An 18,016-nucleotide genomic window follows, 5' to 3' on the forward strand; every position below is an offset into this window, starting at 1 on the left:
TGTGCTTCTTAAAACTCAAATATGTTTAATGAGACTACAAGGATGCAGATATAAAATCAAGTTGAAGACCTCCAGAAAAGGACAAATGTTTATTTTCTACAAATTGAAATGGTGTTGTGAGATTTTCTTTGATATAAATCCACTTTTAAAACTTTCTGGATGATGCAGGTATTATTAAATTAAATAATAATCATAATAATCATAATAATTCCAAAACTATAAGCAGAGCTGGATCAAACTCAGGTGACGCTGTTACTGAAGGGAATGAGGATTGCCAATTAAAATCTATAATTTTGGATTCTGTTTTGCTTAAATGATCTGCAATGAAGCAAAATCTCTGTCAAGGTCAGATTCGGCTTAATCATGGGACTTATTTATTCTACTTTTTTAATCCCCCGTTAAACTTTAAGTTTTTGGTATTTTTCAATATCATTACTGGTTAAACAAACACTGAATAATCTCCATATCTGAAGAGTGAAAGCCAGCATCGCAGCACCGCAGCATCTCAGAGAAACAAACATCAAAGTAAAGACATCTCTCAGAGAAATTAAGAGGGAGAAATTATATATATTTGAAAAATGATATCAGTGCTGGCTGTTGCCCTGGAGAACTGAAATAGTGGATAAAGATCGAGGAGCAGAGATCACCTCAGGAGCTGGAGACCACGCTTCTCATTCAAGGTGGTTCCTCACCCAGACAAATTGGATGTGGTATATCTGCCCTGACAAGCCAGGCTCTTTGATTTTGTGTCATTAACCATATGAGATTGCAAACGGCACAGTTTATTAGAGGCGCTTTATTTAGCGCAAGATACATTTAATCAATACAGCTCCAACCCAGTCACCCCGGTGCTGACTTCCAGTTTATTAACTACCCCCCTGCCCACACACACACCCTTTCTGTTTTTTTTGTTTTTTTTTTCGACCTGCCCCTAACAGACGCCTTGCCAGGGCAGAGCTACCAGATTCACAGGAACAAACTATTTAATTTCAGTGACACCATTTCATCGCCGACCACAGTCAGGTTCCTATTCTTCAATACTGCAGAAGAAAATCATTATTTTTGATCTCTCCTTCTAATAGGTCACACAGGACCTTTTCACTTAATGGGGCAATTACTGTATCTTCTCCCTTGCCTTTCATATTCATAATTTTCTAGCCCATTTAACGAACAAGAAACCACCACATGTTTTCCACACATGTTTATATCCATGTTTCTTGTACTCTGTTAACAAAAATAATGTAGAATGGGGCAACATCTGTTATTATGATAATGAAACGTTTTATTTAAATAATGGATTAATTAATTAAATACTAGATCACTGTAAAGCTGCAAATACTGGACTGAATCTCAAGACAGACAAAAAACAAGTTTGTAAAAGACTTTTAGGGAGGTTTTTATTCCGGAAAATGCAGCTGCATATTCTGAGATACATACAAACAAACAAATATCTATAAATAACCTGTTAGTTTAACACACAAGCCTTCTTTCCAGAAAGGCCTATGGTATGTGCCTACAAACCTGCCAATGGCAAACCTTCTCGTCTGTCTTACAAATAGGAGGGTATGAGATCCAATTCCTAGGCCGGCAGGTACAGAACTCATTCAAATTGTCACCAAGGCCATGTGTAAGCATCAAAGCATCTGTTCTTGAGTAAGAGGAAGTGATATGATATGATATGATATGACATGATAGGAGATGATATGATGAGTGATATGATGTGATGTGATGAGGACATTACATTTTCTGTTGCATAACTCACTGCCTTCTACTCTCCAGGTAACCAAACCACCAAAGCTAACCTTAATCAACTTAACTGACACCAGATTTGTCTGATGCAGTGGCTTTATGTCTTTTGCAATTAATTAACTGTGTCTTGTTTCATCTTCTATTTTTATCCATCTTCAAAAGGGCTGCCAAGGTTGAGCAGTAAAACTCAAAAAGGAAATTGCACTGGCTGGCCCGGAAGCTGAGGATCTAAACTGATCAATACTGTTCGTATCCATTTTACTTTTCCAGCAAAGTGGAAGCCAGGCTAATTATTATCATTATAATTATAATTATATTATATTACTGCATAAGTTATGGAAAAACCTGTTCTTTAATGGTGCTCACTGAAACTAACTTGTGCATCTCAATTAAATGAGACCTTTTGGGTACCTGCACATCAAACTGGAAACTGAAATAGTCACATCGATGTGAGACCTTGACAGAACTAATTAAAGCATGAAGCTCAGAACACCTGGGCTCTTCCACAACCACATTTAAATGTTATTTAGTTTATAAGCATCATGACAACAGCTCTGCATATCAAGACAGTATATGCTGACTGATCAATCGCCAAACCTCAAGCACGCACAAAAACAAAATAGCTTTTCAAAATACATTTCATATGCTCACCATTGGCATTAATGATTACTACAGTACTATAAGGGGTCATTTCCACCTTAGCTGGTTTCTAGTTTTCCTGAACTGCCATTCCAATTCATACAACAACAGGTCTATATGGAACTGAAGTCAGGACTCTTTGCAGTTTTTCAGCTTTATTCCCCTTGAAGCACTTCTTAAGACTCCCAGCTTCAAGACAAAGTGTTTCAGCGTGTTGCTAGCTGTGTGGGCCACCATCATTAAATTCCATTAACACTGGCAGTACAATGATGTCTATATTGTCACCAGACACGATGCCCTTCACAGAAAACAGCAGACCTGACATCTCAACACTGATCAAGAGTGACACTGCACTATGGGCCGAAGTCTTGTATCCCCACTGATTTAAACTCCATTTATAATGTTGTTTGGGTTGCTGTAGCCATCTCTCTTTGTGACCTTTAGTTTGGGCAGGTGCCTAGCCATTAAAAAATACTTGTGTATGCAATATATTCATATATTATTTGGAATTGTTCTATGAAATAGCCATTTCAAAGCAAAGAGAATATACAGCTAATCATAAGGCAAGTCACACATTTCGTTGGCACATTAGTGATCCATCACAGAAGAACATACAAAGTAAATGACTTGAGTGTGAATAAGAGATGCGATTGTGTGTAGGTGTAGTCACTTAGTGGATTGCACATTTCTCAAAGAGACTGAACAGGAAATATCCATGGTGCATTAATTATAAGTTCTATAACAACATTCACAAACAAAGCTCTGAATTACAACTAAACTGACCTTGCGCCCCCTGAACACTGAGCAGTTCAATGAGTCTAATTTAGCCATTTTGTCTATCAATTCTATTCTGTATTGAACACAAAGTTAAAATGAGCTGTATAAAAGGGGTAAGGTTGATTCACACAGATAGCAACTGGCTGTGTACTTTGCACTGCTATGTCAAGTGTGGGGAGAGCTGGAAAGAGAATTACGCCTACAATATGCCTCTGTACGGACTGGTGATGGAACAGCACAATGACAAAGGTGAAAGATTATTTTAAGCTCCTTAAATTTATTTCCAGGGAGGATATCATCTGCGAGCATACCTTCATAATTAATAACTGGGTATGAGCTGACCATAACTAATTCTCTGATGATATCTGCCCTGAGACACTAGCCAAACACCTGAGTCAATAAATCTCAAACTGTGCGTGCATGGTCTCTCGTTTATATGGAGTCATTTCGACACACAGGCAGCGCTGCAGGAATTGCAAAACAAGCACCATTAATAAAGGAGCGCAGGGAACATGGTGCACAGAGAGGGAAATTCATGCAACAACACTACTGCAAACTGAATGATTACATCAATACCAAGGGTAGGAATCCATGCAAGGCATTGACTTATGCAGTTCTACCCACACATGCATTTGTTTATTTGGCAGCCTAGGTGAAATATTTTTCATCGGCTGTATTTAGGAGTTAAAGTAATAAAGAGGCTCTCCTGTTGGAGCTGTTCAAAATATACTGCTCAATTACACACTTGCAGTGGTGACTGGACTGATTGCAATTGCCCCTGCCACTGAGGGATTAACTATCTCAGAGGAGTAAGGAACAAGTCATGGGAACCAGTTCTTTCAAGTTTGAAAATTTGCCTGTAATTACCACCACTAGAAACCAGAAAAATAAAAACATAAGTATAAATCTTAATAAAGAAAAAAAAAAAGTTATTTTCAAGATACTAAAATTCAACACCATACAGTAATATACATATTTGCTCCACAGTCAGTTATATGGTTATATAGTCCGTTTCTTATTTCTTATTTTTATTTTAAAAGTAAATGTTTTATTGCTTTGGGAAAACCATGTTAAAATCCAGGGTGTCAATGGCAGTGTGGTCACCTTTAATTAGCACAGACTGTGGTGTGAGGATTTGAGAGGCTGCCCAATATCTCCACATCTTATTAAATACTGTAGGGCAGCTTATAGGCACAAAGCCTCCTTGGGGAGAGAGAACCAGGCAAAGCAGTACAGACACACTGGTGTCTAAATCACTTGCATGGTGACCTTTCTATGTTCTTGCATTATGTTTACAACTGAAGGAGTTTTTTGAAATAAAATGGTCATGTTAATAATCATAATCATATTAATAACTTGACTAAACCTTTTCAAAAACCTTTTTCAGTTGTAAACACTGGCTTATAATATAATACTAATTATAATATATATATATATATATATATATATATATATATATATATATATATATATATATACAGTGAGGGAAAAAAGTATTTGATCCCCTGCTGATTTTGTACGTTTGTCCACTGACAAAGAAATGATCAGTCTATAATTTTAATGGTAGGTATATTTTAACAGTGAGAGACCGAATAACAACAAAAAAATCCAGAAAAACGCATTTCAAAAAAGTTATAAATTGATTTGCATGTTAATGAGGGAAATAAGTATTTGACCCCTTCGACTTAGTACTTGGTGGCAAAACCCTTGTTGGCAATCACAGAGGTCAGACGTTTCTTGTAGTTGGCCACCAGGTTTGCACACATCTCAAGAGGGATTTTGTCCCACTCCTCTTTGCAGATCCTCTCCAAGTCATTAAGGTTTAGGGGCTGACGTTTGGCAATTCAAACCTTCAGCTCCCTCCACAGATTTTCTATGGGATTAAGGTCTGGAGACTGGCTAGGCCACTCCAGGACCTTAATGTGCTTCTTCTTGAGCCACTCCTTTGTTGCCTTGGCTGTGTGTTTTGGGTCATTGTCATGCTGGAATACCCATCCACGACCCATTTTCAATGCCCTGGCTGAGGGAAGGAGGTTCTCACCCAAGATTTGACGGTACATGGCCCCGTCCATCGTCCCTTTGATGCGGTGCAGTTGTCCTGTCCCCTTAGCAGAAAAACACCCCCAAAGCATAATGTTTCCACCTCCATGTTTGACGGTGGGGATGGTGTTCTTGGGGTCATTCCTCCTCCTCCAAACATGGCGAGTTGAGTTGATGCCAAAGAGCTTGATTTTGGTCTCATCTGACCACAACACTTTCACCCAGTTCTCCTCTGAATCATTCAGATGTTCATTGGCAAACTTCAGACGGGCCTGTACATGTGCTTTCTTGAGCAGGGGGACCTTGCGGGCGCTGCAGGATTTCAGTCCTTCACGGCGTAGTGTGTTACTCCCATGTAGTTCTGGGCTGATTCCTCACTGTTCTCATGATCATTGAAACTCCACGAGGTGAGATCTTGCATGGAGCCCCAGACCGAGGGAGACTGACCGTTATTTTGCGTTTCTTCCATTTGCGAATAATCACACCAACTGTTGTCACCTTCTCACCAAGCTGCTTGGCGATGGTCTTGTAGCCCATTCCAGCCTTGTGTAGGTCTACAATCTTGTCCCTGACATCCTTGGACAGCTCTTTGGTCTTAGCCATGGTGGAGAGTTTGGAATCCAATTGATTGATTGCTTTTGTGGACAGGTGTCTTTTATACAGGTAACGAGCTGAGATTAGGAGCACTCCCTTTAAGAGAGTGCTCCTAATCTCAGCTCGTTACCTGTATAAAAGACACCTGGGAGCCAGAAATCTTGCTGATTGATAGGGGTCAAATACTTATTTCCCTCATTAACATGCAAATCAATTTATAACTTTTTTGAAATGCGTTTTTCTGGATTTTTTTGTCTCTCACTGTTAAAATACACCTACCATTAAAATTATAGACTGATCATTTCTTTGTCAGTGGGAAAACATACAAAATTAATAGGGGATCAAATACTTTTTTCCCCTCACTGTATATAGTTATTATTTAATTCATTTTAAAGATGTGTATTGACATTTTGGTTGATGTGGCAGTTTTGTTAATTAGTAAATTGCCATTTTTAAAGGTTTGTCATTGTTTATATTTTGACAATGTATGCTTCTTTATGTTATATTGAAAGTAGCTGCTAGTACAAGTCAGAACTATTTGTGATTCACTATGATTTTTTTTATCTTTGCGGATTCACAACAAATATATAGTTATGCTGTGTTTGTGTGTATATAATTACTCCATTCCATTGCCCAAAATTCGCAAAAACATTTTAGCAGAATTAAAAATTGTGTATTGTGAATTTTGAACTCTCTCTCAAACGCCATCTATATCACTGGATTACATTTACATAGAGACTATTCTGGTTTCTTAGCATTTGTCATGGTTTTACTAACATCTGCAGAAAAACACAACCTGACCATTTTGTCAGCTAGTGAACCAATATGCTATTGATCATCCTTGGCCAACACTGGCAACATTGCTGGACTTGATTGTTTTCAGATGTTGGTCAAGGTCAGTTAAGAAATCAGCACCCTTGAGGAATGGGATGCAATGGGATACTCCAGAAGAACAAGGATCACCCAGTCCTTGAGATGATTTAGCAGCACAAGTCTGAATGAATCAAGAAAAGAATTTTAAAAATGGGCTGAGCTATGCATGTTCCCTAGAAAGGATTTCAATAATTGTGAGCACTGCTGGCTGGACTTGCAGGAACAGTGGGAAATGGGTTAAAGGTCTAATTTGAGATAAGTGACCCAGTTCACCTCTTTCTGCCTGGGGAGGGCCGATGACCTCTATATAGATACCTTGATCAATAATGAGATCCTTTCATGGAACCACAACCCTCCAATGGGCAGTGAGGATATAAAGCAAGGATAGCCTGGGTCAAAGTGGGTGTCCTGGGTGACAAATTGCTTTGACCCATAGGCTCATATTACTACCCCCCGTGCAAGATGAACAATAAAAACATCAATTTGAAATAATAATTAAAATGTTAGTATCATAATTATAACCCTTTATTATTCTTCTGTATAGTTTCAAACTGCTAGTAAAGAGCATTATGATGAAGGTTTCTTACATTAAAAATAAATAAAAAAATAAATAAGAATGATATATATATATATATATATATATATATATATATATATATATATATATATATATATATATATATATATATATATATATATGGCGTTATGGAGATGAGGAAAGCATTTCTTACAACACTGATCAGAATGATTTTCAAAAGCCATGGACTACCACAACAAAACTATTATTATTATTATTATTATTATTATTATAAATTATGTAAGCCACACGTAATGCATTGTAATGTATCAATAACTTCTATTTAGACCTCAACAGGTCGATTGTGGGTAATAGCAATAATTGTGTGCATTTACTATAAATTATTTGTTGGTGTACATTTTAGGTGCTGTCAGCATTTTGTTTTTGGTCACAGGAGCTGCTGTGTAGTTTCCAAGGACAGAATAATAGAGTGCCAGGGTTTGTCAGCAAGCATTACTTGAAAATGACTGGAAGTGGCACACTGGTCAGGAATGTAGTCAAGTAACAAGGAAACACAAATTGGTTTGGTGTAAGAAAATAACAGCCTTGATTAATGGCAACCTATTGTTTAGACACCTCCAAATTTGTTCAAAATGACAGAATCTGGAAACTGTAGGACTAATGGACTAGAACTTGTCATAATTGGAACTGGAAAAAGAGAAAAACACTCTCAAAGGATGAGGAAATTATGTTTATTTTTCCCCCACATAAGAGATGTTTGGTGAAAGTTTCCAACAAACTAAACAAGTTGAACATGTGAATTCAACCCAGAATACTCAATAATATCAAATACTATCAAATGTTTTAAAACCAGTCAAGAAAGGACTGGTGTGACTCCACTGGATTTCATGCCTTGTTTAAATATCCTTTCCAACAACATCATCATCATTGAATCCACTGTGAAATGCAGGAACACAGTATCACACATCATTATTTTGTCCACTAAATATCTATTTGAAAATAACAACTTCTAAATAAAGGAAAAATGAATTTATATTCAGTGACAATCTGATGCAGATTGAAGTAGAATCACTTAGACCATACCAAAGGAATTGTGGTATTTAACAAATAAAAAAACGATTAATTTCAAAAACACAATTAGGCCTATATGCCACTTCTAAGAAAGCTTTAAATGTAGAAATTCATTCTTCACTTTGAACCACCAGTGAAATATTTTCAAAGCAAAAGAGCAATTTTGTTCATTTTATTTATTTATTCATTCATTCATTCATTTTATGAAGGACACATTTCTAAGGCATAGATAAACAGGTCCATTTCAGTTATGAGAGTAATGAATATAATCAATGATCACAAGTACTAAATCACAGTTTTGTATGTGATGCTTGTGCCCAATAAACAGAATATTAAATAAAAACTCCATTATAGCTTTCAACAATTTAAACTGAGGTGTTCCCATGGCTTCTTCATGGCTGTCTCTGGGATTTATCTTAAGTGAATCCAGCCCTAGCAGCAAGACAGAACTTATTAAGAAAAGAGGATGATGAAGGCAAAATAAATTTGCAGCAGTGAAAATGAGTGTGGGAAGCAGTAGGTCAATTGTTGTCTTACTAGGCTGCAAGACCATGAAACATTCATGATGCCTCTATTCAATTATGCATGTGTGCAATAAACTGCCAATGTATCACAGCATTTCAGCATGAATATGAGGATAGCAGATTCGATGGAATGGATTACTTAATGAAGCAATGCATGAAGGAAATCTATTAAAGTGGAGTCACAGGCATAACAATTGGGCGGGAAAGGGAGGGGAGGTTGGCTCTGCATCACTGTTTTTTCTAGACCTTATAAATAAAATGTGGATGCACAAAATCTAAGATTAGAATGCAATAAATGGAAATGTGTGTTATCCCACTTCTGTTACCAAGGAAAACAATTAGTTTAGCCCAAGGACTGAAAGGACTTCTTCCCAGCCAACAGCAGTCAACTTGTAATGTGATCGAATGTGTTGCATCAGTTAAATTATGTTTTTATTGTCCATGCTTCATTTGATTTTATTCCATTAATACATTATATATCTTAATGAATAAACTTTCTAGACATTTTAAATTAATGGGAATTAAAGGCCATTCAAAATATAGCAAGGAATGTTTGGGCCTTGTCTGTACTGTACATTTTCCCAGATTTCATAAGTTCAGTAGATGTTGCTGGCCCATAACAACATTACTATTAAAATATGTACTATTTAAAACTCTGGAGCAGTTATTCATAAGAAAGAAAAAAGGAATGCTAAGGGCAAAACATCTGAAAGAAAATGGACCCTTTTACCTGACTGAACTTCTCCCATACCGTATAAAATAATGACACCGTTACTGCACTGCTAAACTGTGCCTTAGCAAGCATTTTTAATTAGAACCTTGTTGGTCCCCCTAGAAAATCTGCCTGTATTACATCCTAAATTGGGTCCAGTGGGATTATTATATTAGATTCAAGGTCTTGTTCTTAAAATGTCAAAACTGGAAAAGAAACTGAATAGTAAAGAGCAGTAATCATAAAACAATTAGATGCCAATTAGGTGTTACAGGTTAAGTAAGAACCAAGAATGAAGGACGAGAGTGCAACGTGTAAAGTGAACATTTATCCCTTTACAATCAATTTCAAGCTTGAAATTTCTACTGACTTTTACGGTCACAATAAATTGACCTTGGGTATAACCTTAAGGGAAACTGAAAAGGGTGCAATGATACCATCTACATAGTGGGCATCTTGGAGGTGGAAGATACATTTTAAGACAGTGTTGTGCTGCTCTCCAACTATCCTGTATCGCTCGAATGTAAACAAAGGGGGTGGGGTTACATTGTACAGTAGTATTAATACTATCAATTTTAGTGCCGACTCAATCTAATGTTAGCTTTCATATTTCACTTATTTGTCATCTACACTCTATTGCAAAATGTAACATTACACAAGATTAAACATACTAAAGAAACCCCACAGCTACTTCTTCATGCTGTTGGAGTGTTATGTATTGCTACTGATATACAAGGCTGAGGCAAGGATCAAATCATTGTTTTTATGGAAACAATTTCCATTTTCAATGTAATTGCTCAGCTTGGCAATATTTTATGTTATATGTCTCACACCAATGACCATTTCAGTGCTGTGTAGCTCATGAGGCCACACAACAAAATCAGCCCTAACTTAAATGATCTGAACATTATGACAGGTTGATATAGAAGTACAGATGGGGGATATTGAAAGGATACACACAGTTTAGGAGAGACGGGCAAAATCGAAGAGGGGGTGGGGTAGCATTATATGTCAGAAATGACATTGAGGCAGAAGAACTCAAATTAGATCGTAGTAAGGAAACAGAATCTTTGTGGGTTAAACTTTTGAATAAAAGATCTGGTGGATTAGTGGTAGCAGTGTGTTACAGACCACCAAACTCAGATATTCAGAAAGATGTTGCATTGTACAATGTAATCAGGACTACATGTAGCAAGGATGTGGATGTTATAATGGGGAATTTAAATTTCCCAAACATACAGTGCCTTGCAAAAGTATTCATCCTCCTTGGCGTTTTTCCTATTTTGTTGCATTACAACCTGTAATTTAAATTGATTTTTATTTGGATTTCATTTAATGGACATACACAAAATAGTCCAAACTGGTGAAGTGAAATGAAAAAAATTACTTGTTTTAAAAAATTCTAAAAAATAAAAAACAGAAAAGTGGTGCGTGCATATGCATTCACACCCTTTGCTGTGAAGCCCCTAAATAAGATCTGGAGCAACAAATTACCTTCAGAAGTCGCATAATTAGTTAAATAGTTAAATAAAGTCCACCTGTGTGCAATATAAGTGTCACATGATCTGTCACATGATCTCCGTATATATACACCTTTTCTGAAAGGCCCCAGAGTCTGCAACACCACTGAGCAAGGGGCACCACCAAGCAAGCAAGCAGCACCACCAAGACCAAGCAGCTCTCCAAACAGGTCAGGGACAAAGTTGTGGAGAAGTACAGATCAGGGTTATAAAAACATATATCCAAAACTCTGAACATCCCACGGAGCACCATTAAATCCATTATTAAAAAATGGAAAGAATATGGCACCACAACAAACCTGCCAAGAGAGGGCCACCCACCAAGATTCACGGACCAGGCAAGGAGTGCATTAATCAGAGAGGCAACAAAGAGACCAAAGATAACCCTGAAGGAGCTGCAAAGCTCCACAGCAGAGATTGGAGTATCTGTCCAAAGGCCACTTTAAGCCATACACTCCACAGAGCTGGGCTTTACAGAAGAGCCATTGCTTAAAGAAAAAAATTAGCAAACACGTTTGCTATTCACCAAAAGGCATGTGGGAGACTCCCCAAACATATGGAAGAAGGTACTCTAGTCAGATGAGACTAAAATTCAGCTTTTTGGCCATCAAGGAAAATGCTATGTCTGGCGCAAACCCAACACCTCTCATCACCCTGAGAACACCATCCGCACAGTGAAGCATGGTGGTGGCAGCATCATGCTGTGGGGATGTTTTTCATGGGCAGGGACTGGGAAACTGGTCAGAATTGAAAGAATAATGGATGGCATTAAATACAGGGAAATTCTTGAGGGAAAACCGTTTCAGTCTTCCAGAGATTTGAGACTGGGACAGAGGTTCACCTTCCAGCAGCACAATGACCAAAAGCATACCGGTAAAGCAACACTCGAGTGGTTTAAGGGGAAACATTTAAATGTCCTGGAATGGCCTAGTCAAAGCCCAGACCTCAATCCAATTGAGAATCTGTGGTTTGACTTAAAGATTGCTGTACACCAGGGGAACCCATCCAACTTGAAGGAGCTGGAGCAGTTTTGCCTTGAAGAATGGGCAAAAATCCCAGTGGCTAGATGTGCCAAGTTTATAGAGATGTACCCCAAGAGACTTGCAGCTGTAATTGCTGCAAAAGGTGGCTCTACAAAGTATTGACTTTGGGGGGTGAATAGTTATGCAAGCTCAATTTTTCTTTTTTTTGTGTCTTATTTCTTGTTTGTTTCACAATAAAAAATATTTTGCATCTTCAAAGTGGTAGGCATGTTGGGTAAATCAAATGATACAAACCCACAAAAAATCTATTGTAATTCCAGGTTGTAAGGCAACAAAATAGGAAAAATGCCAAGGGGGAATACTTTCACAAGGCACTGTAGACTGGAAAAGCCCAGTGTAGAAGCCGGACACAAAGAGGGAGAGAGTATCGGGTTCCGTAGGTGTCCGAGGTTTATTGGGTTCTCAGGCGACAAACACAAGGGGTAAAATAAACAAAGCAAAACAAAACGTCCACACAAAATAGGGGGCTCCGGGCAGTTAGGGTTATAGGTCTCAATCCTTATTCTCGACAGTTAGCTGCCCCCGTCGGGGAGGGAGAGGGATTAAATAGACAGGGCACAGCTGCCGCTGGCGTCACAGTCGCCTCGGTGCTCATTGCCCGCAGCCGTGAGTCCGCGAGTTAGCGGACAACACAGCTGCGGCACATGAGCACCTCATCAGTGGGCGTCAGCAGCAGCCGTGCCGTGACAGTGGGCTGTCACACCCAGTTGGGATTACAGAAACAGAAATGGTTGAGATGGTAAATGACTGCTTTCTAACTCAATTTGTCAGGGAACCAACCAAAGAGAGCACATGCACTGACTTGATCTTTTCAGATGACCAAGATAGAGTCAGAGGGACACAAGTTAGAAACAAAATGGCAAACTGTGATCACAATATGGTTAGCTTTGAGGCATACTTTCAAAAAACAAGGACCATGTCTAAAACAATGATCTACAATTTTAGAAAAGCAAACCTTGAAGGTATGAGGCGGCACATAGAAGAGTTAGACTGGGGCACATTGGCTACATTCATTCGAAAATGGATGGTTATATTTTAAAAATATACTGCTTGAGGCTTAGGATAAGTTTGTACCAAAACATGGCAAATTGAGGACCAAAAAACATTGGCCAAAATGGTTTAATAGAAGGATGCAAAAAAATGTACAAAAGGGACAGAGATGAAACAAAATACAAAGAATATGTTGAACTGCAAAGACATCTTAAGGAAGGGATCAGGAAAGCAGAGGGGAATAGAAAGAAACATAGCTCTTGGAGCTAAAATTAATGCAAAGAGATAAAGGGCAAAAATTGAAGCATCTTGGAAAACGAACATGTAGCAAATGTTCTAAATTAGTATTTCACAGGTTTTTACAAAATAAAAAACAGATAAAATGCCACAGGTTACCAATCAGTCCAGTCAAACCCTAAGTGAGATCAGGATAAATGATGAGGTACTAAAGGGACTAGCAGAATTAAAACTGACTGGAAGATGGCAAATGTCATACCAATCCACAAGAAAGGGGACAAAATTGAGCCAGGAAATTACAGACCATTCAGTCTCACCTGTATTACTTGTAAAATGTTGGAAAAAATGAGTAGATAGAAAATAGAGGAGCATCTTAATCTAAAAAACATATTCTTGGAGATAGTCAACATGGGTTTAGATGAGTTAGATCATGTCTTACTAATTTATTTGAATTTTTTGAACATGCAACTGCAGCTGTAGATCACGTAAAAGTATACGATATGATATACTTAGATTTTCAGAAAGTTTTTGATAAGGTTCCACATCAAAGACTGATCCTCAAATTGGAAGCTGTAGACATTCAGGGTAATGTAAGTAGATGGATTATGAACTGGGTGATGTCTAGGAAACAGAGGGTGTTGATTAGAGGAGTTGCTTCTAACTGGATTGAGGTTGTTAGTGGAGTTCCACAGGGATCAGTACTAGGGCCTGTGCTTTTTCTAATCTATATTAATGATCTGGACTCTGGGATAGTTAGCAAACTTCTCAAATTTGCAGATGATACTAAAACAGGTGGCTCAACAGATACAATCTCGGCAGCACAGGCTATTCAAAGGGACTTAGATAATATTCAGTTGTGGGCCGACACCTGGCAGATTAAATTCAATGTGGACAAGTGCAAGGTAATACATGCAGGTAACAAAAATATCCACTATAATTACACTATGGAAGGAATAGAACTAGATGAAGTAACACATGAGAAAGACCTAGGAGTCTATGTGGACTCCTCACTTTCTCCATCCAAACAATGTGCGGAAGCAATAAAAAAGGCAAACAGAGTGTTAGGGTATATTGTCAAAAGTGTAGAATTTAGAACAAGGGCAGTAATGTTCAGACTGTACAATGCACTAGTTAGAGCTCATCTGGATACTGTGTACAGTTCTGGGCTCCACACTTCAAGAAAGATATCGCTGCTCTAGAGGCTGTTCAGAGGAGAGCAACCAGACTTATTCCAGGTCTGAAGGGAATGTCCTACTGAGAGACTGAGGGAACTGAACCTTTTCACCCTGGAACAGAGGAGACTATGTGGGGACTTGATTCAAGTCTTCAAAATCATGAAAGGTTCGACCACATCAAACCAGAGGAGCTTTTCCAGATCATCAGGGAAACATGGACCCGGGGACACAAATGGAAATTGAGCTTCAAGGCATTCAAGACAGAAAACAGGAGACACTTCTTCACACAGAGAGTTGTCACAATCTGAATAAACTCCCCAGTGATGTGGTTGAAGCTGAAAATTTGGGAACATTTAAAATCAGACTGGATAGAATCCTTGGATCACTTATTTACTAATGGACACTAAATGAGCACGATGGGTTGAATGGCCTGCTTTGTAAACTTTCTTACGTTCTTACATTTATTAAATAGTTACACACTTTTCTGATTAATGCAATGTATTGTTATTGCATGTCTAATTTAGGCACATCATGTTTGGGTACGTAATGTACCTCAAGCTGTGTATTCAAGTAAATGACTGGATTTCCAAAAACCCCAAAAGAAGAGAAATTAGATACTACATATGCTCACTTCTCAATTACAGCAAATTGTTATGTCTACACCAGGAAAAACAGAACAATAATTCAAGATTATTTAAACATGGAAGAGTCAAGCAAGTGTATACCTTTGTGTTAGAACAGCTTTTAAAAAGTGTTGCATTATTAACATGTGGGCAGGGAACGGGTTTCCTTTTTTCTTCTTCTGTAATTGGACCTCAGTTTCATGTGTGTGATTTATTGATTTGAAAAATAAAAATATATATTGAAAAATAAAAAAGTGAAAGAAAAACATGTAGAGAACAAAAAGACATAATCAAGGAGGTTTTTCATCTTTTTTAAGGAGACTGATAGAAAGCTTAACCTATATATAGTTTCCCCCATTTCCAGGGAACTCCTTTCATTTCGGAAACTGAAAAACTGTCAGTATCAAATCCTGGCTGTGAGAATTGTTCCACCTCTGCTCCAACTTGACAAGTTTGCCTGTACGTGTTATCTCAACTTACTGTACTTTTCAAAGTTAACACCATTGCTTTCAAAGTATGTTGATCCTGGAGTGCAAAGCCCTTGGGACACCTATTTAAAAAAAAAAAAAAAAAACACCTATAGAAAATCCCTGGCTTGATGAGGAGACCCTTGAAGTTAATTAAAACCCCAACAATAGAAGCTTTCAGAATCCTTTGGTCCACTTTCAAAACAAGTACCCAGCATGCACTTCTTACAAATATTGTATAAAAAGTACACAATGTGTCCATCCTTCTCAGATAATGATGAATTTATAATGAGACAATATATACACTACAGGTCAAAAATATGAATATGTTGAACTGTGGAGAGCACAGAATGTGTTGAACCCTCTTATATCTACTTCCAGTATGCCTAATATATTTTTGAGTGTGAACAGATCAATGACACCTCCTTAGAAAAGTTTTAGTTTTTCTAAATATACCAAACCATTACAGAATGCCTTATTTCTACTAGAACAATAAATACCTAGGAAACCATGCCATGCAAACAAAAGTCAGCTTACAGTAGCATATAATTTGGCAGGAAACAAAGCACATGTTCCTTCATTGGCAAGAAAATTGTAATATCTTGAAGACAGTCCTTCAATTCAATTCAGTTTCCATCAAAAAACATTTTAGATTATTAAAAGAAGAAAGTTATTAAGATGCAGTAAGAATTAAAAAAATGCATGCACCCTAAATTAATGTATAATATAAGCTACATACACCGATCAGCCATAACATTATGACCACCTGCCTAATATTGTGTAGGTCCCAAAACAGCCGTCGAGGCATGGACTCCACTAGACCTCTGAAGGTGTGCTGTGGTATCTGGCACCAAGACGTTAGCAGCAGATCCTTTACGTCCTATCCTGAGGTGGGGCCTCCATGGATTGGACTTGTTTGTCCAGCACATCCCACAGATGCTCGATTGGATTGAGATCTGGGGAATTTGGAGGCCAAGTCAACACATTGAACTCGTGATTCATCAGACCAGGCCACCTTCTTCCATTGCTCCATGGTCCAGTTTTGATGCTCACGTGCCCATTGTAGGACAGGGGTCAGCATGGGCACCCTGACTGGTCTGCGGCTACGCAGCCCCATACGCAACAAACTGCGACGCACTGTGTGTTCTGACACCTTTCTATCAGAACCAGCATTAACTTTTTCAGCAATTTGAGCTACAGTAGCTCGTCTGTTGGATCGGACCACACGGGCCAGCCTTCGCTCCCCACGTGTATCAATGAGCTTTGGCCGCCCATGACCCTGTCGCCGGTTCACCGCTTTTCCTTCCTTGGACCACTTTTGATAGATACTGACCACTGCAGACCGGGAACACCCCACAAGAGCTGCAGTTTTGGAGATGCTCTGACCCAGTCGCTCAGATTCTTACGCTTGCCCATTTTTCCTGCTTCTAACACATCAACTTTGAGGACAAAATGTTCACTTGCTGCCTAATATATCCCACCCACTGACAGGTGCCATGATAACAAGATTATCAGTGTTATTCACTTCACCTGTCAGTGGTCTTAATGTAATGGCTGATCAGTGTATACACCATCCCTGGGTTGCTGGTAAAAGGAGGACACCTTGGACTGCCTTTACACCTTTATACCTTTCAGAAAAGCATTTTCAGCCGTGTGTATTTTTCTGCCGTATGTCACATACACAGAGGTTTTCTACCCACTATCAAAAGTTTGCTTTTCCAAACAGGATTTTAAATGACATTTTTCATTTTATTTTCTTGGATAAATCTCCATTAGGAAACAGGAAACACATTCCATCATTGTTTTGCAGAATGTTGTTACATTTTGTTTTCTCTCTTAAGGCTGAGTTACAAAAAAAAAAAAAAAAAAAAAAAAAAAACACAATTAATGTGCAATAGAGCTTTACATAACATGTAAGTCCTGTGAGCTGCTTTGAAATGTATTTCTTGCACATGAACTGTAACCACACAGAGGTTGAGAGGCAACCTTGAGCTTTTCTATTTATATTTTAATACAACACACATTCGCTAGACTAGGGCAGCACCCACACTACTTAATGCAGGGAGTGCCTTATTGATAAATATGCTTGGTTACAGACATTCCCCATCTCGAAACCTCCAGCATAACTATGAGGAAAAGGCAGTCAGAACCACCCAGATGAAGAAAACAAATGGTGGTGATGCTGGAGGTGGGAGGATGAAATGATTCTCAAGATTACCTTATTTTTATGGAATGTACACTCACCTAAAGGATTATTAGGAACAATATACTAATACTGTGTTTGACCCCCTTTCGCCTTCAGAACTGCCTTAATTCTACGTGGCATTGATTCAACAAGGTGCTGAAAGCATTCTTTAGAAATGTTGGCCCATATTGATAGGATAGCATCTTTCAGGTGATGGAGATTTGTGGGATGCACATCCAGGGCATGAAGCTCCCGTTCC

The 18,016-nt window shown here is 38.3% G+C and overlaps 1 protein-coding gene across 1 annotated transcript in view; it reads right to left on the reverse strand.

Annotated features, from left to right (window-relative positions):
• LOC136736338 (testis-expressed protein 264 homolog) overlaps nucleotides 1–18,016 on the reverse strand; it is a 113,531-nt gene that overhangs the window by 2,908 nt on the left and 92,607 nt on the right. The gene's annotated exons all lie outside the window — the stretch shown is intronic.

Source organism: Amia ocellicauda, chromosome 3 (assembly GCF_036373705.1).
Source record: "Amia ocellicauda isolate fAmiCal2 chromosome 3, fAmiCal2.hap1, whole genome shotgun sequence".
Taxonomy (NCBI): Eukaryota; Metazoa; Chordata; class Actinopteri; order Amiiformes; family Amiidae; genus Amia; species Amia ocellicauda.